At 43.4% G+C, this 21,391-nt stretch overlaps 1 pseudogene; it reads right to left on the reverse strand.

Annotated features, from left to right (window-relative positions):
* Window positions 1-14,777: 14,777 nt before the first annotated feature.
* On the reverse strand, window positions 14,778-17,250 carry LOC112818895 (microtubule-associated protein RP/EB family member 2 pseudogene; annotated as a pseudogene).
* Window positions 17,251-21,391: the final 4,141 nt, after the last annotated feature.

Raw genomic sequence — 21,391 nt, forward strand, 5'->3', positions numbered from 1 at the left:
AGACACACAATCCTAAAATAATATGCTTTGTCCCAGACTGTCTGCAGATATACCAATACCATTCGTAGTCCTTCTAGGTTCTCCCTATATCCCAGGATCTGGAAGCCTGAAGACTAACTTTGCAGTCTCTCTCTTTGGCAAGGTTCTGCCTTAGGTTCTGCCATTGAGAGGCGCCGCCACTGAGAGGCACCTCATAAGATCCTGGAGGCAGGAGAGAAAGAGGCCATTATTGCTCCAGAAGCAGTGGTGAGGCATGTCTTTGACAGATGGCAGATAGGAAGTTTCACAGCTTCTCCAAGAATCCTCCTGCAAATCGCCTACTTTGGTGCTGCAGGTGCCTGAGATGATCCATGGTGATCGCCCAGAGCTCCTGGAATGCCTGGTTTCCTAAAAGCTGTGGTTGGGCTCCTCCAACCCTTCACAATCTTTTCTTGGAATTGAATTTCCTGTATTATATCCCTTTGTACTTGAAATAACCTTGAGTGGCTTTTGTTTTTTTGAATGATACATGTTGTAGATGGCAAGACAGAAATATATATAGATGCTATGAGATTATAGATTTTAGTTATCAAAAGTGGATTTAAGTAAGCCTAAGCTTGAACTCGTGGATAATGGGGAAATTGCTAGACTTGGAAGGTGTCTGGAGCTCTGCTGCTAGGAGAAAGAGCTGAGATGCCAGGTATGGGAATAACCAAGTAAAGCAACAAGCCACAAAGAGTCAAGAGAAGCATGAAATATTTAAGCCTTTAATCACTTATTTTAATAGTAAAGGAAAAGTCTAAAACCGAAGAAAGTGCCAATTCCCCCATCCTGTTTTTCTCCCATAGATTGGTGGGTTGGTCGAGAATCGGATGGATCAGCACAGATGTGAGCGTCCACTCTCTATTGAGGGAGACCTGCTGGGTAAAGGTTTTGTAACTGCCTGTGGTTGGGCCTGAAAAGATCGGAAGTTTGGTCCATCTTTATATATACCTTTTTGCCAATGTGAATGAGTACAGATCACAAGGATCTTTGCATCTCACATTAGTGCCCAACAGGGAGTATCCACCGAACAGTGGCATTTAACCACCAAGCAGAGAAGATGATTTGTCGTAGGGATGTCAGCCTCCTTTCTCCATTGTGGTTGCAAAACAGGCCCATGAATGGAGACTCAGCATTACCCAATACTTGTGCTCCTTCTCACAGAGCTTGATCTAGCTACTGCTATGGATGAATGCCTAACCTGGCAGCAGTGATGGATGCTGAGCCCTCAATATGGACCCATTCCTTAAGGAGGCCATAAAGCTACTCGGTGGCAATTTGACCACACTGGTCCCCTCTGCCTTGAAGGAAACATCGATTTGTCCCTGTTAGGGCAGGAAATGTGCCATAGGCCCTGAGCATTTCTGCGCATTCTACCTGGGTATGCCAAAAATCCAAGGCCCTCATAGCTCTTACCCAAGTCATTTCTCAGGGTTGTGTTTGCAGCAATCAACCTTGAGGGACAAGGTAATGTCTCCCTCCAGGACAGACAGAAGGCTTGTTTATTGCTTCCTTTAAAATAACAGGTTCCCAAGCTGAGTATTCCTCAATTGTGATGCATATCTACTGCATCTATCCGGGCTTTCCCTCACACCCCTGTGAGCCTTGGAGTCCAGAGGAACTGACCTACATCATGCTATTTGTGCTGCGAGTAAAAAGTCTTTGTCTCTAATCTCAGAGTCTTCTGTTCTGCTAGCATCCATAAAATAGTAACAGGTTAACTTATTAGCTTAAAAGTAGGGTAAAATCACGGGCACCTGGGTGGCCCAGTTGGTTAAGCATCTACCTTTGGCTCAGGTCATGATCCTAGGGTTTTGGGATCAAGCCCTGTATCCTGAGCAAAGAATCTACTTCTCCCTCTCCCTCTGCTGCTCCCCCTGCTCGTGCTCTCTCTCCTTCTCTCTGTCAAATAAGTAAATAAAATCTTTTTTAAAAAAGTAGGGTAAAATCAATTCCCATACCTGACAATTTTTATCAGAACTGATACCAATTCCAGGTATGTATTTGCCTTCTCTGTTTTTAGTACCTCAACCAACGTCATAAACAAAGAGCTTAGAGAATATTGAATTGTCCACTTGGAACCCTGTATAATATTGCCTTAGATCAAAGAACCTTTAACAGTAAGGGAAATACAAAGATACAGGCACATGAACACAGTACCCCCTGTTCTTATCATGTATCCCATTCATCATTCTGAGGTATTCAACTTAACAAAATGGTAATCTGCTAAAGATTTCGGTAAGGGACCAGCTAAGGGTCAAAACCCCATGGTTTTAGAATACCTATCTCTAGAATATCATAGACATACTCAACCAAAGATTGATATAGACTGCTATATCCCCAGTAGCCAAAATACATGAGTCCTGAAATCTGGTAGCACAAGTAGAATTGGGCCTTCTCACCATTTCTCCCAGTATCCCACTTGTTGAATCTAAGCTTCCCTTCCTACAGCCTTTGGCTCTGATAGGTTAGAAGCCTTAGTTCTTTGGGAGAAACCATCAGCCAGAGGATATAATACAACATGGAGTGATAACTATCACCAGATCATCTAGCAGTGGACTACCAGACATATAAAGGAGTTATATTACCATGGAAATAATTAACCATGATTAAGATGAAGTTCTAGGGTTTTTTCTACACAGTGGGCCAGGGAAGAGTATGTTTAGGATCCAGGAGATATGTGGGGCAGCTCTTGGTGATCCCATGCCCAGTGAGAATGACAAACGGACAATTGCAGGCTTCATAATCCAGATACAAGCCAGGCTCACATCTCTTGAGGATAAGGATCTGGGTCAACCATCAGGCAGATCATCCAGGTCAATTCAGTAATGGCTGAGTAAAGGGGAACTCGAGAATGGATGGTGAAGCAAGAAGATGTTGAAAATCAATGAGGGCCATAGGACCAGCTACAGCTTTAGGGATTGTAGTCTGTTTCCCTAAGCCTCTTGCTTTTGGTCTTCTCTCAGAGCTGTTAACTGGCTTCCACCTTGAAAAAGACCCTATGACTGATTGAACTTAGACTTCTTCTTGAGGAATAAATGAAAAAATCCTGCTCCCACAAAAATGGAGGCTTCAAGTCTTAATTACAGGTGTGGGAGAGCACAGCCGAGGCCAAGCAGTACAAGACATGGACTGTATCAAACACTTCGTAGGCATCATGTCAGATCCTTGTGTCCCCACTCATGTCTCAGGTCTTTGGCCACATTTTCCATGTCTCTGCTTGTGCCCCAAACAACTTCAAGCAGCCACTACCCAAAAACATTTGTCTCATGCCAGTGCTAATTTTTGGGCCCCTGCCCTGGCTTTCCTGTTGATGAGGCATGAAGCACCAAGAGAACTGCTCAGGGGACTCACAAAAGCACAGTCCAAAAATTCAGGAGAGTTCATATACCTTGGGGCCAATATGTAACTGATGGGAAAGGGAACTGAGTGAATGAATTCTTCATCTGTCTCCGTTCCCACCACTCCAGCAAGTGATACTGACAATGTCACTCACCTGAGGGGAAATCCTAGATCACCGCCCCACCAGCACCACCACCACCAGCACCACCAGCAGCACCACCACCACCAGCACCACCACCAGCACCACCACCACCACCACCCTACACAGCCTCAGTGGTTTGTCTCAAGTCTCTGAGCCCCACATAATTATAGCAGTTACAGCAGAACACAATGGTACTTAACATTCGCTGATATTCTCCACCCACCAAAGCCCCCCAGGCAAGGCAGGATCAAGCAAAAGAATTTAGTGTTCAATTCTTTCCAGGGGCAGAAAGTGTTTCAATAGACTCTCCCCACAAAAGTCAATCTAAATCTTCCCTGAGACTCCTACACTACGGGTAGCAAATCTGTATCCTTTTTCTTCCTGCTCTGGCTTTGCTTGATCTTATTTGGGGTTTTCTCATGGTAGACTTGGTAGACATGCTAGACACAGAGCCTCAGCGAGTGCCCCAGGCTCCCTGAGCCACCAGACAGGTAAAGCCTGTGTAGCCCAGCTACAGGTGCTTCCCAGCACTGGGGCAGGTGACCCAATCCCACCGGTGGGTCCCACCCATCAAATGACGCTGTCGCAGGTCCCACGCCCTCGGGGCCGCTCCTTGTTTCATCTGGAATGAGGGCCAGGCACTTTTACTCCTCATGATTTATTTCACATGCACCATACGAGTGCAATTCTGGACTCCACACTGTTGGAATGGTGACTTGGTCTCCACATTTCTCATCAGCTTAACTTCCTTCCTGAGCCTTGGGGGAGCCCTATCCTCCTCTTCCAGTCCTCTCCCCCACCTCTTTGTTTCCAAGAATGAAAAACACTGCAAAATGCAGTTACGTGAAAATAATGTTTTAGGGGAAGGTGAGACATGAAATTACTTTTTTTTTTTTTTTTTTTTAAACAACAGGAAGCATCAGAAGAGCTTGCAAAGGTGTCAGTTACTGGCTAGGCCCAGGGGCCAATAGAATGGTGAACTTTAAGACTTGCTCCTCAAAAGTCTGGTTGGCAACTGCCTCTATGGTAGTGATTCCCATGCTCGTGAAGTTTCAGAGCCAAAACAAAACTTTAGGGAATAGCAGGGTTTTATTTTCTCAATTTTGGTAATTAATTAATTATTAATTAATTTGTAATAAAAATTATAATATATAATAATTAATTAAACAAATACACAGAAGACCCTGCCATTTATTCTCATCATTGCTTCTTAAATGAAAAGACATTTTAACACATACAGATGAAGAGAGCAGAATTGGAATAAAGGAGACCCTTTAAACTAACAAAATGAATTCCAAGAAAAAAAAAAGTCACTGTTTTATCTTTTTCCTCATTTTATTCCAACCGTAGCTGTTGGATCAGATCTGCAGGAATCCCCAGGTGGGCCTTGGGAAGCACTCCTCTGCAGCATAACTCAACAGAGAACTTGCAGAGAGCTTCTCGTGTAGCTAGGAACCACCATGGGGGCTATCAGGATACCCTTTACTAGCTTCTCTAAGGACTTTACTAGAGGCCTGCTCCAACCCTCTGATGAGGAGCAGCGAGAAGTCATCCATCACTCAGGATGGAGACTGCATCCACGTGGAATCCAAACACTGTTGTGCTGTGTAATCGAGGCCATCCGCTGGGGACAGAGCGAAATTTCTGTTGCTAGTCCAGGTAAAATGGATCCTTTTTTATTCTCCCTTAAGCAACCCATATTTTAAATATATTGTTTAAAATCCTGAAGACAGTGTTGTAAGAAGAAAAACAAACATAATAGAAGTATTACCTTATGGGAATGTATTTTTAATAACATCAGCTACGGAAAGTGCCGCACCAGGGGAGCCTATCAGAATTGGAAGCATCCAGTTCTAAAAGCCATCATGCCCAACTCTCTAGTCAGATCAGGGGTCCCTGCTACACCGGATTCCGTAGAGGATCTCCAGTAGCTACCTCCACGGGAAAATTAATTTCAAAGTATGAAATAAAAAGAAAAAAAGCAATGAAGAGCCAAGTTAGGGGGTTCAGGGAGCAAAGCTTGTAGACGTTGCAATAGGAAATTTTATCAGCGACTGACCGGTCTTGCCCTCATGCAGAGTTATTTGGAAACCTGACACCTTTCTAAAATGTCTGCAATCATTAGCCAGTAGTATACTTATTCTAGAGGACAATTCTGAGACCATTTGTCTGTTCTTTCCATAATATCATGAAGCAGTGTTTCTCTTAGAAAGAACTGTTCATTTCCTCCTGAATGTAGTGGGTCCTTTTTATACCTGGTGGTTCTGCCATGTATTCACTCACCAATGCCCAACCCCCAAGTCCGAACAAATGGATTTTTAAAATAGTCCTTACTGTGAATTTCCTGTTAAGGGAGGGAAATCAAGCTGGAAAGTACCTCTTAAAACCCAACTCTGTATTTGGTCTGATATTTGTGAAACTATTAGAAGGCAAGCCTTGCTCATAGTGCACTAATTTTGAATTCCTGAGTGATGCAGACAGATACTGCAGAGCAAGATCAGGCAGGTTCATACACACCATTTACCAGGAGGAACGGAAAGTTCCCAGGAGAAGGAAGACACTATTGTGAAAGCAGAGCTAAGAACAGTGCTATTTAAGAAAGGAAAGAAAACATTTTCTGAACAACTGTCTAAAGTTTCACAGTCCCTAAGCCATTTAGGCTTTGGGCTGTGCTAACACTGGAGAACACATAAGGTAACCGGCACATTTTCTATAAGAATGGGAAAGAAAAATCTGCTTGATCCTCTGTCACCTGACACCTCTGTCAGGTGTACCAAGGGCTGGAGGAAGGACTTTGCAAAGCTGTCATAGGACTTGAGACCACATTCAGGTGACTTGAAGAGGGACAATTTCCAGGATAGAAACTTCTCATGTATTTTGAGATACTGATTTGGGTAACCTTCGGCAAACCACATCCTCAGTGTTTCTTCACGTTTCTACTAACCGAGCTGTATGAGTTGGAATGAACTAAAACGAGAAATGACTGAACGAAATTTTCAAGAGGAAACGAGTTTCGGTCTACTGTTCCTCTGAGGCTTCTCTGGCTCTGAGGAAGTCAGGTGAGACAGCCACCACCACACAGCAGGCCACACACTGGCTTCCCAGCAGGCCCTGGCTTCCACACCCACATCATTTCAAAAATTCTCCATGGTCTCTCTTCTCCACTGTGTCTTTTCAATATGGCTTCCTCTGCTTCACTCATCCTTTTCCTGCCATAATGTTGGAACCGTTTATTGAAAAAGATCCCTACAATAATGCTTTTATCATGGATCCCTTTAAAGAGGCCGAGCTCGTTAAAGACCAGAAACATCAGGAACAGGGTCAAGAATCCTGATGGCAAGGCCAGCACTAGAGCAAGATACAGCTGAGGTGGAAAATCATTTTATAAACTTGCAAAAAGGGCAAACTACAAAGAAATAAGACTTGATTTTAAAAAAAGAATAGAACAGGTAAGCCCTCAAAATCAACATCTTAAATACCAGATTCAGTCTCTGACTCTAACATGATTCAGCCATGTGGCAGTCACATTAGGAGAGTAGACACCATTCCAGAAATGCACACTGAGCTAGGCACTTGTATTACAGGCACCAGCAACTATTGTTGGGGATGTGCTGGTGAACGCAGGGCACCCAGAGCCTTCCAGTTTGTCTCAGAGCCAGCAGCTGTCATTGATGAGCCATGCCTTGGGGGTGAGTCCTCTCTGCAAATGTTTTTAGGAACTTCGAAACTGACTATAAAGTCCCTCAGAAAACACCTAGGTGAATCGAAGCCAGCTTAGGCAATATTGTAATGTGGAGGAGAAAGAACATAAAGAAAAAAAAAATGTGTCACCAATCAGAACTATCTCTTTGCCCAAGTGTGATGAACTCAGGATCTATCCGGGAAGGAGCTAAATGCTGCTCTTGTGTGGCCTGCGTCTGTAAATACGGTCTGAGACCCATAAAGACACAAAGGGATGAAGAGCTTCCTTTGCCTCATTCTATCCTTCCATCCACAAACCCGCCCTCATGTCATGAGTGAACCAGGGTGAGAGGGTTACTGGGGTTGCCCATTTGTGTGATAAGGTTGTAGAAGCCATGAACAGACAACACAGGAGAGGCGCTCAGACTCCCGGTGCCAGAGGAATTCTGCCGATGACAGACTCGAACAGAGTGGTCCCTGAGGCTGCGTGAAGACTTGTCAACCGCAGAATTGGTCAGCAGGGGCTCTCAACTAGGGATGGTTTCACCTCCAGAGGGCATTTGGCAGTGTCTGGAGACATTTTTGGTTGTCACAACTGAGAGGATGTTCCTGGCATCCGGTGGGTAGAGGCCAGGAATGATGTTAAACATCCCACAAACACAGGACAGGCTCCCTCAACAAAGAAATGTCGATGACGCGGAGGTGGAGAAACCCTGCTCGGGAGCATGTCACCAGCCCTACCCTGAGTAGAGAGGAGGGAGAGAAGATTCACAGAGTTATCACAGGTTCTCAAGTAAGCAGAGCACTATCCTGGGTTTGCAGTTGGCTCCAGGGAGGTCTGTCAGGGGTATCAGTGCCTCCCCAAAGCAGGGAACTAATCATAATGTGATTAGGTCTGTCCTGATTGAGGTCTTCGGTTTAGACGCAGTATTTGCTACTTCAGTCCCTGTCAACAGTTATACAGGAAAAAACGAAAAATGAAATGGAATTCTTGCAGCTCCCTTAGAGAACTGTTCTAAAAATCCCACTTTTTGTTTCAGTCAACAGAAAAAGATGCTACCGAAGAGCAGGGGTTTTTGTCTGTCTTGTCAACTGATACACCCCAAATTCCTCACACAATACCTGCCACATGGTAGGCACTCAAAATATATTCACTGAGGCCTCAGATCCACCCGGAAGCTTCCTCAAGCTTCCTCCTCACTGGAAAAATAATAGTTAATAGCTGACATCTCTTGATTATTAAGTGCCAAGAACTGTGCTAATTGCTTATCATATCTAAATTAATTGAATCAATCCTCAGAACCTCTTTATGAAGTGGGCACAATTATGACCCCCATTTTACAGAGGAGGACAAGGAGGCAAAGAAAAGCCACGTAACTTGTCCAAAATCACACAACCACGAAGTGGTAGAGCCAGGATGCAAACCCAAGCAGTCTGGCTCCAGAGCCTGGGCGCTGACGTGTAGGCAGCGCCATTTTCCCCAGGGAAAACCAGATGCAAGGGTGGAACGCTGCTGTGTCTGGCTCAGCACCAGTGAGAAATATCCCTAAAGGCAGAAAATAAGAAAGTACTCCTTAGCCTAGAATAAAGCCCTGAAATTATGATGAAGGTGTAAGTTCAGAAAAGGAAAGCGTTGAAACACCCCAAGTTCTGAAAGAACCAGAGGAGTCTTTGATGCTGAGAAGTGACAGATGGGTGCCTGACCCTCTGCCCAGGTTCCGACACCTTCATCCTTCACCGTGGGCCAAAATCTCCATCCCTTGGCGCCCAGCTCCCCACCCCTGTCTTAGTTGTGCCTCAACTTCGTCAGGCAAAACTGGAGGCCCTGCTCAAGCGACTCTGCTTCACTTAGATATTAAGCTTAAGGTCCGAATAACCCCGACCCGCATCCCAGAGTCTGTAAGCCAATAACCTTCTCAGCTTCTGCCAGTCCCTTCTCTCCTTCCCAAGACGAGAGCTTTACACTTGAAACCCCATTTTTGGTTTTTTTCTCTCAGCTTCTGCAAGATCATCTGCTTGACCAAATCTTAAACAAATTCCCTTTGCTCAGCTGCTGTATGCCCACATGCTGCTACCCTGCCAGTACTCTAACCTGCCTGGTTAGACCTCCCTGATGCTGTCATCTGCCTGGACTGCCACCTGGCAGTAGTCCCCACCTTTTCACAGACCATGTCCCACCTTCCCAGACCTCCCACTCACTGCTTACAGTTGTGTTCACCCGGAGCGTCTGCCCTGCCCCACCCCACCAGCACGGGTGTGCCCGGTCTCCACATTCTCTCTCCTGGTCTGTCTGGGGAACTACCTCCTGAGAATTGACACTTCGGCTATGACACTCCTTGGAATGAAAGCTGGACCAAAGCTTGAGGTCAGCAGAACTGCACGTCTGCCCTCCACCCCACATAGAGCTGTGTCACTGCCTCATAGCTGTGGAGGTTTTCCTAAGTCCCCCAGGACAAGTTGACCATTCGTCCTTGGTGAACCCAAGCACCTTGGGTAGATCTCTAGGAGGATACCTATCACTGTAAAGACATTTATTTTTAATATATGTAATCGGGTAGATGAATATTCTCTTCCTTAGTAGCAGTCATTAGATTTCTCTTAGGACAAGAACCACCTTTGCTGGGAAATATTTTCTTAACATCACTTGGATTTTGTGAATTTCTGGCAAGAAATATCATCTGGTGTTAAGGCCTCAGAGAAAAGGTCAAAATTACATCAGACAAGGAGAGGAATTCATTTGATCCTCAGAGCAAATGGGAGGAATAAAGGAAGGAGAAATATAGACAGGGAGAGAAAGAGTACAGCCAACCATACAAAAGGCCACACACTTTATGATGAGATCCTTTCCCCTGGAAAAGCCAACCAACTTTATAATAAGTAAATTGTTGTTAGCAGCAATGAGTTTAGGTTTGGCATCTAGGTGTATCTGAAAGCAATCAGAAGTGGAGCACCTGGGTGGCCCAGTCGGTTGAACATTGGACTTGGTTTCAGCTCAGGTCATGATCTCATGGGTTGGGGATGGAGTCCTGCATCAGGCTCTGTGCTCAGTGGGGCGTCTACTTAAAGATTCTCTCTCTCTGCCTCTCCCTGCCCCATCTCTCTCTCTCTCAAATAAATAAATCTTAAAAAACAGAAAAGGATTTAGAAGTAACATGTGTAGACATGGACCCAGAGACAGAGGAATAATGAAATTGCAATGAAATTTTGGAATTAGTTGTGTATATAGATTTATCTTCCTATATCTATATGTCGGTAAATATAGATAGATGATAGATAGATAGATGATAGATAGATGATAGATAGATAGATAGATAGATAGATAGATAGATAGATAGATAGATAGGAAAATATCTTGGGGAGACTTAAGGTTTCCCAGCCATGAATTGGAGGTCAAGGCACTCCCACCGGATGTCAGAGATGTATGGAAAGTAGGCAGCTGACATCTGAGTAGCATGTGCCTCCTCTATGAAGCATAGAACTCTTTGGCAGCAAGGACTGCATCTTAGTCATCTTTGTTCAGCCTTTATTTACCACAGTGCTGGTCTCACACACAGAAGGTGCTCAGCAAATATGTTGTGAATTGGTAAATTACTACATCTATTCTGAAAGTAGGCCCACCTTGCAAAGTTTCTGCAAGATGCCCTTGTATTTTTTTCCACCCCAAAGAGGCTGCAAAATGCCACCTGAATAATGTCCATCACAGCTTGTGAGAAATCACCTCAAGAGAGTTACCAAGCCAGTGATTTATGTTTTGCTGCCTTGCTTGTTGGGGCAGAGGGCACAGAGCCCTGGACAGAAGGGCCGCCATCCTCCCTAGCCTCCAGAGAGTGCTGAAGCCAGCTTTCCTGAGTCACCCCAAGGGTGTGACCCATGTGGAGGGCCCCAGGTTAAGGGTGGGAATACTGTCAAAACCTGGGTGGGGAAGGGCGAGGTAGGGTGGGGAGGAGCCTTGCAGCTTCAGTATGTGCCTGTTCACTCAGTTCTCACAAGTACTGTCCTACACTAGAGGCAGGTGTGGGAGCTAGGTACTGTATGAGAAACAGAGGGGACTCCAGAGGGGGCCACAGAGCTAGAGTGCTTCAGGATTACCAACCCAACCTAAAAACTTGTGCCTGGCCCTCTCGTGTATCCCATTTCTTTACCTGACCTCTGAGGCCCTCCTCAGTTTGGCCCAATTTACTTAGCCAACTGATTTCCCAACTTCAAAGAGAGGCCTTCAGAAGTTGACCTCACTTACTAATTTGGAGGCTATGTAGGTAGGTTGCAGGTAATAAAATCCCCACAGAAATCCTAAGAGCAGAGACTCTGAGAGACAAGAACCTTGGTCTTATAAATGAATGAGCCACCCATTTATTGCTGGGGTTGTTAGTCAGTCACTCTGTGTTCTAACCAAAAGACGAGGTAGCTTCTATTTAAAAAGCCAGTTCATCTGATTTCTCATCGGCTGATTTCTGTGTGCAGTTCACACAAATGAGTATTCATGTACTTTCTGGATTATATCACTGTCACATAAGAAACTCGAGCAATGCTTATATGTGTTAAGCCCCAGAACAGATTATTTTCTTGGAAACAATTATAATAAATGCTACTTACTCCCTCTAATGAAAACAAGCCAGCCTATGTATCATTCAAGAAGGATTACAAGGAGGTCTTAAAATGCCCTGAAGGAGGCTCTAGGACTCTGGCCACGTTGCCTCTTCATAGTCAACTGAGTTTTAATGAAGAGTAGACAGTCACTCACTTTGGGTTTTCCCTTAAAGGCTGATGGCTCCTCAGGATGCAGAGAGTAATATTCAAGTAATAATAACTAGAGTCATATAAGGAATATTTATACTCTATAGCCTGAGGAAAATACTTATGTTAATGAAGCACTTAGGTTTCTCGCAGTTCTGCTGTAGGTCTCTCAAGACTGAGCACTGCCTTGCCACCCAGCATCCCCTACCACCACTAGTTATGAATAACTTAGATCTTTTGAGCATTTGCTCTTTATAGGTGCTGCCTTTAGGGGCGCCCAGCTAATGACTCAGTTAATCCTCTCAACCTAATGATATAGGTATCCTTACAACTTTTGCCAAACAAGGAAACTGAGGCTTGTACAAATTAAGTACTTTATCCAAGAGTATAGTTGATACATTATAGAACCTGGATTTGAACTTGGGAAGCCTGACTCCAAGATCTACGGGCCTAAATGATGGCCCGTAGTTATTGCTACTCCAAAATCAGAGAACAAGGAAATGGAAGGGGAAGGATGGTATGTAAATGGAATATAGAACCAGCATGAGTAAAACCATCTGAACTGGAAAAACAGAACTAAAAACAAAGCAGAGAAGAAAATTTGTCCTTTCATTAGCTCTGTACTTCTGTCCATATTGGTCTGACTGCACTACCATAGAGACATGGAGGCCAAGTTAAAATATAAGGGGAAACCAAAGTTTGCTTTTTGGATAATGTTAAGAATTTTCATGGATAATTAGATTATCCAGTATTCTTCCTTACATATTGAGTTGAGACCCCAACTCCCTAAAAAATCTGACTCCACTTAGTTGACTGATTTTGAGCAAATCTTGAAACATTTCTCTCATCACTGAGTCATAGTCAAGAAGCATCATGAGAAACAACTTTGTGCTAGGCTGGCATTCAGAGCCATACCTTCTTTCTGTAAGGCTAGCAAGGATCCTCCTCCTACATAAATCACTGGGCCAAGTAGGCACTAATATTAGAGCTCACAAATAATAGCAACTAAATAAAAACACAGATCTGCAGTCATACATTGGTCAAAACTCCATGGAGCATTTCTCCATCATACATAAATCACCCATTAATAAGATCTGCTTCATATAGAGCCTATTAGTATTTTCATTCAACTACACGACAAAACATCTGCCCACAAATACCCAGTACTAATTGCTCTTCCACAATGAAAGCTATTTCCACTAAGCAATGTCCCTAGTGTCATTTGATGAAAGTATTTTGCCAAAAGTATATTGGGTCCTCTCTCTGAGCATAATATTTGTCATTATCTTTGGTTCTGGTTTTAGAAACTTCTCATAAGTAGTATAACTCAAACTGTCTTTGCTCTAAATAGTTCATTTGGTATCAGTCTTTTGTTTTTTTTTATTTGACAGAGAGAGACACGGCAAGAGAGGGAACACAAGCAGAGGGAGTATGAGAGGGAGAAGCAGACTTCCTGCGGAGCAGGGAGCCTGATGCGGGGCTCGATCCCAGGACCCTGGGATCATGACCTGAGCCGAAGGCAGACACTTAACGACTGAGCCACCCAGGTGCCCCTGGTATCAGTCTTCAGATAGAGAGCCCCAGATGGGAAACTGAAACTAAGAACACCATGTTCAGAAGCCAAAGAAGAAGGGTCAGTCTTTTGGTTTAGGCCAATAGTTAATTACCATATTTCAGAATTACCTGAAGAACTAAATAATAATAATAATAGTAGTAGTCGTAGTAATAATAATAATAATAATAATAATAATAATTCCTGAACCCCACTCTTAAAGTTCTGATTCTCTAAGTCAGAGACATAGATACCTGGGAACATTTAAAAAGTTTTACAGGTAGTTCTGATAATCAGCAGAGACCAAAGCTCTATTGAAAAAAATAATATGTTCCAGAAAGCACTTTATACTCTAGTTCCTTTCTATTAGTTTTAGAACTATCATCAAAATGTAATTATTTTAAGGTCGAATGCTTATAAAAGATAAACAACTATTATTTAGCATCTTTTCATGAGAATTTAAGGTTATAAAATTAGCTTTTTAACACAGTATCTGTGTTCTCTTTCAAAATCAAAAGAAGAGTACAACTTGGCAAAATTCTACACGTTGATCATACCCTTGTGGCAATCACCTTCCTGGTTATGCCTAGCAAGAAAGGGACGAATAAATTAAAATGTTCCATAAATAAGAAAGGAAGATGAAGGCACCTTAAGTGCTCTCACTGGCTTAATAATATTGTTCCCCTCATTCACTGCTTTCCTTCAGAAGGTCAGTAGTTATCTGGGGAATGGCAAAGTGGAATACACTACAAACAAGCAAATGTTAAATGTAGAAGTCGTTCTTCTATTTTCTTTATCTTATTATTTTCTCAGTGGTGGTGGTGACTATAAACATGCTGGTTTCACATCAGATGCAGGAGACATGGGACAGTGCCTAATATGTTCAGAAAACATTTGACGAAAGTGTGAATTCCCTTACTCTATGGGGAGATATTAAATCAATAAATGTATTTCATTAGTTGATTTGACTGTTGAATTTTAGTAATAGTTTGGGTTTCATTAATCCAGTTACTGGTATCTGCTTAAAAATTTGGTTCTGGCTAGTTTAATTATGAAAAAGAGGTTTCTAGAACAATGTTTCTTGGTTATCCCTCCAACCCACACCAGAAAGCTAATCTTGTTGTGGACAAGCTCGTATTTGAATCTAAATATAAAGGACTGAATTCCTGAGAGATTGGATAGCAAAATGGCATCTTCCATATGCACTCAAATTAGGAGCTGGAAAGCAAAGCCACGATCCAGGATCTGTCTTTCCTCCTCATTCCACAAAAAAGGGCATATTTTCAAACCAGAGATAGGTTTATTTTTTTTATGATACATATTTCAGAAATTTATTTGAAGCTTTTCAGTTAAGAGGCAAGTGGGGTGGGCACACTTGTTGGTTGTTGTTGCTGCACCTGCTAAGTCCAATAACAAGTGAGGTAAATCTAAAGTTGGAAACCAAGTGAAATGGATGATCCAGGAAGGGATACCATCTGTCAGAGGAATAAAAGAGGCAAAGATTTGGAAAGATACAAAGAAAATGTGCAAATATTAGTTAAAAAAATAAGGAATGCTTTTAATTCATTAATGTTTCCTCTATTTATGAATTGCCATGGTTATCAAAGGTCAATGACAAGGAGGGCCTTAGTATTAACGAGGGGAAATTCCTTATTCCAGAAGGTACCGGGAGTCAGGGATTTTTTTCTGTGCTGTCATCCCAGTGTCAACACCAGACTTCAGAATCAGGAGTCACCCTTGGAATGATGCTCCCGGTAAGAAGGTCTTCACTTCCAGCGAGCGTGCAGCACAACGCAGAGCCCTGCCCCTCAGGGCCGCACACCCTGAAGTCGTTCTGGAGGAGGAGCCCCCTAGTGCGGAGGAGAGGCTTTGGGCTGAAAGCCAGAGAGAGGCAGGAGGACCTGCACCTATGCAGACCCCCTCTGGACTGTAGGTAAATGATGACAGCTTTTGGGGAGAGTGGCTGCCCACCAAAGAGGACCCTGAGAAAGAAAAGAGCATGAGAACCTGGGTGTGGGAGGGGAGGGGCGAGCAGTCGGAGGGGGAAGCGGAGATGGCGTTGTCCTTGACTGACGAACTGTAGCTGTCTACCCTGCTCAGGGAGAAATACTGCTGGGTCTAGGACTCCTGAAGTCCTAGTTTTGATTCCATCTTTTTTTTTTTTTTCCTATAAAACGAGTCACTGCCCTTATGGCTTTCATATCAAGTATCTCTTTCCCTTTGCTCCAATTTATTTGACCAAATTTACCTTCAGAGGTTAGACTTGCAAACATCAAAGCACCACGAATGTGTGACATCTAGTGACATTGGTTGAGAAATGCCGATATAAATACCAAATATCAAATTACCATTGTTTCACACCAGGATAAAAGGAGGGGTGGTGTTGGGAAGGGGGTAGTTTGAGAAATGAAAAGAGCAGAATCAATCTCAAGCAGCCAAGTGGTGAAGTAGAAGGGACGTGACCCTGTGATCTCTCAGGTAGGCCGCCCAACGGCCGGCTGCTAATGCGTCTTGGCAAAGGAAATGGGAACCGAGCGCGGTGGCTGGCGGATGCAACAGTGCGTTGATGTTAACGGCAGACTGGGAACAACTGGTCACGGCTGAGCTTGAGGCCACACGTTTCTCCAGAAGAAAAGTTCCCATGCACAGCTGAGGGCGCGAGCGGCCAGGACGCTTCAGTACTCTTCCGGCTGCTGGGGCTGCTGGTCGTGGACTTGCTTCTGAGCCTCGGGCTCCTCTGGGTGGCCCTCGTGTTCTTCCGAAGCATAGAGGACTTCCATTAGTCGCTGCACGAGGTCATCATTTTCCTGCCCGTGTTCTTAGCAGAGTAGCTCAATCTCTCTCAACTTGCCATAGTAGAAATCACTCTCCTTTTCCACACCTTCGAGGGCAAGTTTTAATGAATGTACCTGTTCATTAAGCTGTATGACCTGTGTTTCTAAATCTTTATCAGATTTGGATGCTGAGCTGCTGGATGAAGCCCTTTTGGCTGATGAGGGACGAGAAGGTGTGGATCCTGGCTTAGAGGCTGGACTTGATTTAGCCCACCTGCGGCGGGGGAGTTTGCGTGGTGAGACTTTTTCGGCAGGTTGAAGATCTGTTCGCCAGGATCGGGGGGAGGAATTGCATCTTGCCCTTGCCGTGCTTCCACAGGGTCATACTCCTTCCCATCGTAATGAGCATCATAGAATTTCTTAAACCACTGAATGAAATCCAGGTTGTCCTGGAAACGCCCTTTCACCAGCTTCTCCACTGGGATCACCTTATCATCATTCATTCGCTTAAATGATGCTTGCAGAAGTTTAAAATTGTGAATATACTCATGCTCCAACTTTGCTTGAAATTTTACTTTCTTCAAACTAATGCAGCCTGGAAAGAGCATATCCATGAACTGGCAATAGGCAGCTCCTGAACAGAGCTGTTCCACTTTTGTGTGGTTTAAAGATACTATGTCATTAACCCATGCGATGATGTCATGTCTGCTCATAGTCTCTTGGGTTATCGAGGTAGAATACACATTGACCGCCATTCCCCAGCTGTAGGAACGCTCTCCGCGCCCTGTGTGCTTCCGGAAAGGAATGATGGTCCCGTTATCCTGGATGATGTCGTTGTTGTTCTCGCCATTTGGGGGCCGGGTTTGGGTCTGACCAGGCATTGGCGCACTCCCGAGGAAGGGAACAAACCGCGGCGGGCTGGCTGGTGAGGAAGGTGGCTGCGTCTCGTCCTCCCGCTCGCCTGCTCCTCGCGCAGACAGTGCCTGCCTGCCGCCTGCTCGCTGGCTCCCTTCTCCCGGCTTGGCTCCCGCCCCGCCCTCCTCCAGAGATAGGTTTATTTTATAACCACGTTATTTTGGCCCATAGATTCATCTGTGTTTATTTCCCACATGTCACCCCTTAGTATTAGTAAGGCCTTACTTGAATGTTCTGCTTGCTTCAGCAATGCTTCAGGAATTCTAGGGGAGTCATATGTCCACATAAACCTGATGGCTCAGAGAGGAAGTACTGCTTTAAAGGCAAGGGTTGTGGTAAGTTGAAACTTGGAGGGTGGGGGCAGGGGAGAGAGTAAATCTCGGGATACAGTACAGAGTAGTATGGCCAACTCTACCTCCCCATCAGGAAATTCTTTTTTTCAAGGAAACCCGCCAATGTAGAGGTTTATTTTTTTTCCTTATTAGGTAAAGTTGTATATTATAGGGAAATAATATCCCCATCTTACGGAAGAAATAACTGAGGCCAAAGTCTGCTACGTTTCTTTCCCCAAAACAACACAGCTGCAAGTGATGGTATAAGAAGTGAGAATTGTACCACTTAGCGTTTCACATCACTGGTTTGCAAACTTCAGGAGATTATAGCACACTTCTATAAGTCTTTTTTGAAACTGTAGAGAAATACATAAGTATACATACATATACAGTTCAGTATAGTGTTAAGTATATTCACATTGTCGGGCAAGAGACCTCCAGAACTTTATCATCCTGTAAAAGTAAAACTCTATACCCATGAAATAACTCCTTATTTCCTGCATCCCCTCATCCCTTGGCAACCACCATTCTATTTCTGTTTCTACACATTTGCCCACATTAGATACCTCACATAAGTGGAATTATACAGTATATGTGTTTATTTCACTTAGCATAATGTCCTTAAGTTTCATTCATGTTGTAGCATGTGACAGGATTTTCTTTCTTTTTAAGGTATGGGTCCAATTTCATTCTTTTGCTTGTGGATATCCATTTTTTTCAAAATCATTTGTTGAAGAGACTGTCTTTTCCCCAGTGAGTGGTCTTGGAACCCTTGTTGAAAGCGCTCACTGTCCCAACTGAGCTGCCTTAAAAGCATGATTAAAGCTCATGCATGTTTTAGTAAATTTGAGCTCTTTCTCTAACATTTGACTGGTTTGTTTCCCTTAGCATAATGTCATTAAGGTTCATTCATGTTGTAGCGTGTAATAGGATTTCCTTTCTTTTTAAGGCTGCATAATATTCCAGAGTTTGTTATTCTTTTACCTCTTGGGTATGCATTTCAACATCATTAATTAGGGCAAAAACAATAACAACTGGTACACTGATCAAAATTTGGTTGCAAGCCAACGATAGGATTGTGATTGACCAGTAGGCCTCAGTGTGCCTACACCACCGTGCTGTAGTCTTGTCTTTCATGGAAGGTGTTTTTTGGAACCCAGGGGCTCCTGGGTGGCTCAGTTGGTTAGGCCACTGCCTTCAGCTCAGGTCATGATCCCAGAGTCCTGGGATCAAGTCCCATGTCAGGCTCCCCACTCAGTGGGGAGTCTGCTTCTCCCTCTGACCCTCTCCCCTCTCATGCTCTTTCTCACTCTCTCTCTCTCAAATCCTCAAATGGGTAAATAAAATCTTTTTTAAAAAAGAAGGTATTTCTTGAAACCCTAAGAATATTTTGCCCATCCTTACGAAGCTGAATAATTACATGAATTTAATAAAAAAGATAAAATTTTCCGACTTCTGTGGAAGACATTACCATTTTAAAGCAAAGTACATAAATAAAGCCAAACAATGGCTGCCATTTGACTGATGATGGAGTAGGAAGAATGTTGCGCAGGTTATCTTAACAGATTTAGCTGTAGCCTGGGCCACTTCATCTTGGGTCCTGTGCTCCTCAGGAGAATTAATTGTGTCATAAGTAATTGAGAATTAAGAAGCTTGGTGTCATGATATTCTGGTCCAGGATGTATTACAGATAAAAAGAGGAATCATCAGCAATATCTCCAAGTCTTCTCCTATAGTACACTCTGCTGCTGTTTTTGTGCCTGTCCAAAGGCAGCCGGAAGGATAATAGCAACTCTCCATTTATCTGCCAATCATTAGCTCATACACATAAGCCGCAGAGTGTATCTTCTTCAGTTTTACAGGGAAGTAAATTTTAGGTCCAAGAGATGAAATACTTGGCCAGAGGATGCAGAATAAATGATGAATCATGGCGTTCAAATTCAGATTCCTGGACTAGTGACTCACTTTCACTATTTTGTTGTTTCCTTGATTTTAAAAAAGTTATCAAAAAATTCGGCATTTGCATTTTCTACATAGCCTTTAAACATACTAAGTGCAAACATTATTTAGGTACTTTTTTTCACATATTCATTAAAAAAATCAGCTATCGGGAGCCGCTCACCTAGTTTTTCTCCTTCCTCACTGGTCGCCCCCTTCTCAACCTCCTTTACACCTCTAGATGTTGGCAGTCTTCAGGGTCTTGTTCTTGCCCTTCCGTTCTCTATGTAATCGAATCCAGACCCATGGCTTTCAATAAAACCTTGTGCTGATGAGACCTGTCTTCTCTTTTGAACTTCAGGTAGATATACCCAACTGAGTACTCAACTTCTTTATTTGGATGTCTAGTGGACTCTTCAAATGGAATATGTCCAGAGAGAATTTTTGGTTTTCTTCCCCAAATCTGTTTCTGCCTTAGGCTTTCCACCTCACCTATGTCCAACTGCTCAGACCAAGAATGGAGGCATCATCTTTTATTATATAGTTCCCCTCATTACTCACCAGCCCCACCAATCATAACCATACCCAAGCAAGTACTGTCAACTCCACTTCTGAAATATATCCGGATTCCAGCCACTCCTCTTCACCTCCACCTCTACTGCTTCAGTCCACACCTCCATCCTCTCTGTCCTGGACTACTGAAACAGTCTCTTAACTGGTCGCTCTGCTTCCAGTTTATCCCTAGCACACCCCTCTGGTCACAGTCCATTCTCCAGGTAGCAGACAGATGATAATCTAAAAGTATAAATTAGATAATGTCATTCCCCAGCCCCCTCCGATGCTCCCCATTGCAAGTAGAATAAAATCTAAAATCTACATGATCTGGTTTTTGGTTATCTTGCTAAACTCATATCCTACCACTTTTTCCTTATTCATTATATGCTATAGCTATACTGGCATTCTTTCTATTCCTTGTACATGCCAAGTTCATTCCCATCTTGCTATTCCCTCTGCCAGGAACACCTTTCCCTGAAATTTTCTTTCAGCTTCCTACTCCTCAACATTTTTTTCTCATCTTTTCAGAGAAGCCTTCCCAGGCCCGCTAGAAGAAGTCACCACAGTCCCACCACCCTCTCTCCCATTACTCAAATTGGTTTTAATATCATTTATCTTTATCTAAAATCATCATGTTTGATTTGTTTGCTGACTGTCTCCACCCATCAGAATACCAGTCTTCTTTTTTTTTCTTTTTTTCATGGAAGACACAGCTTTTTAATGAAAGTGAATCAGTGTACATGACCCTATGGGCCAGAATGCAGTCTTATGAGGGTAGGAACTTGGCCTATCTTGTTTACCTCTGAATCTCCAGTACCTGGAATAGTATGTGTGCGATAAATGAGGGCATGAATGGCAAAATGAACAAATACGGAAAACTTATAAAACATGGAAGATCATTAAAAAAGATTTTTAAGCTCATTATCCGGAAGTAGCCACTCTTCATACATTGTCAGGATTGCTCTTTTAACCTCTCCGTTCTTTCTCCCCCTCTAGTTGTATGTGTGTATGTATATAATAAAATATATATGTGTATTGTACCTACTATTTTACAGCCTGCTTTTATCACGTGGAAATAACTATTAAACCTATATCCATAACAATAATAATAATTATAACATTTAAATGTGCTTCTTTAAAAAATAAAAGATTACATCACACACCAGTCAGAATGGCTAAAATTAACAAGTCAGGAAACGACAGATGTTGGCAGGGATGCGGAGAAAGGGGAATCCTCCTACACTGTTGGTGGGAGTGCAAGCTGGTGCAGCCACTCTGGAAAACAGTATGGAGGTTCCTCAAACAGTTGAAAATAAAGCTGCCCTATGACCCAGCAATTGCGCTACTGGGTATTTACCCCAAAGATACAAATGTAGTGATCCAAAGGGGCACGTACACCCCAGTG

The sequence above is a fragment of the Callorhinus ursinus genome, unplaced genomic scaffold, assembly GCF_003265705.2.
Source record: "Callorhinus ursinus isolate GAN/ISIS: 27379988/994484 unplaced genomic scaffold, GSC_fseal_2.0 scaffold6, whole genome shotgun sequence".
NCBI lineage: Eukaryota > Metazoa > Chordata > Mammalia > Carnivora > Otariidae > Callorhinus > Callorhinus ursinus.